Here is a 1,758-nt window from a genome sequence, read left to right as displayed (position 1 = left end):
GCAGTCCCTGGCTTGCACGCCAGTTTATTTGCTTTCTAGTTAATTCATTAATTAATTAGAATTCTGTAATATTTTGGACTGTAATATTCTTTTATTCTGGGGACTGTAATATTTGGACTGTATTATTTATTCGGACCCTCCGAGTGAGGGCACAACTGTAATAAGTGTGGATGAGTATGATGTATGTCTTCCAACCCCACGTCTTTCTCCCTTTTATTTATCCGCTTTTGATGGTTAGATTAGGGCATATTTCAATTAGCATACAGTATGACAGCATGTTTGCATCATTCATCTGTATTGCATGCATCGGGCTCGGCGCATCATACTAATTGCATTGTACTTTCAATTCCAAATTGAATACATGGTAGTTATAGCATTCCATATGCCATCTTAGAATAACCGAGCCTGCTATAGTTGCATTTTGCATGTGTTGCATTAGGCATTTCTGTACACTTAGGATCATGCATGATTTCTAATATAGTTTCTATTTTGGCTTGGAGTACTCGGTAAGCTTTATGCTTTAGCATCCTTGCATGCGTGTGAGTGAATGCCATGATAGCATGCTTACCATGAGGCTATGTGCTTATCTGATATATCTGCCTGAATGCCTGTGGGTGAAGGTTGGGTTATCTGAATTGGGATGAATCATCAAAATGTTTCAAGCCTACCTGCGGGTAGCAAACCATTTTCAAAAACAAGCATGAAATGTTTTGTTCCAATTCAGGCGATCCAGTCTATACTTGTATGCTGTGAGCATCACATAGTAACCTAGGCTAATAACCGGAATAAGAACTCACAATGTTTTCAAAAATTGATATCATGGTTAGTAGAGGCCGGTCTATGACCGGGCGAGCGGGGGTGCTCACGAAGTGACCTTCCCCAATCGTACCCAAGTTCCCGAGCCGAGGCAACTTTGGTGATGACGGACACGTGGCCTTTTGGCACCGAGTCAGGGTTTCCTAAATTTCCTAAAATAAAATATTTAGGTGGCGACTCTGTATCTGGCAAAGCAGTCCATGTTTGGCACTTCTTTCAAAAATCTGTTTTTCTCAAAACGATTTACCGGATTTGGACTCTTTGGTTCAGACTTAGAACCGTGACTACGAAAAGTCGAGTCCGAGCTGTAGCGAGGTCCCCCGCGGGCTTGTTACAGTTTCTGGCGACTCCGCTGGGGACTTAGAGAACTTGACTCGAACTCATGATATCTGTTTTTGACTACACTTGTGTGTTTCTTTGCATTGCATTTGCATTGGTGCGCCTAGGACACCGTGTTTGCCATCTGCTATTCCTGAACGGTTTGCCGGAGGCTTGTCTTGTCAAGGCATGACCATAAGGCTGACCGGTTGTGGGCTCTGCCAGTATGGGAACACAAACCCCGGTTTTACCGGGGCACCCTCTTTGACCATTCGACCTAGTGCATATTCGGATCCATAGTGACCATTCCAAATTAGGACAGGTTGCTTACCCGTTTATAGATTGTTTGAAACCGCTGTGTGCGTAGTGAAACCCTAACTCCTGACACAATAGGACAGGGAAACCCTACCCCAACATAGGGGTGTTTTGGCTCTCATTTATCTGTTATGTGCTTTAGAGTGCGTCTCTACAGGAATGCATGTATCAGTATATGAGTTTGGGTATCAAGCCTGCGGGCATCAGTTCAGTATTGTCAGTATCGAGCCTGCGGGCATCAGATCAGTATATGAGTTTCAGTATCAAGCCTACGGGCATCAGTTCGGTATTGTCAGCATCAGGCCTGCG

This window comes from Camellia sinensis, chromosome 11 (assembly GCF_055761805.1).
Source record: "Camellia sinensis isolate YWXY chromosome 11, ASM5576180v1, whole genome shotgun sequence".
In the NCBI taxonomy this organism is placed as follows: Eukaryota; Viridiplantae; Streptophyta; class Magnoliopsida; order Ericales; family Theaceae; genus Camellia; species Camellia sinensis.
Note: the sequence above shows the minus strand (reverse complement) of the source record.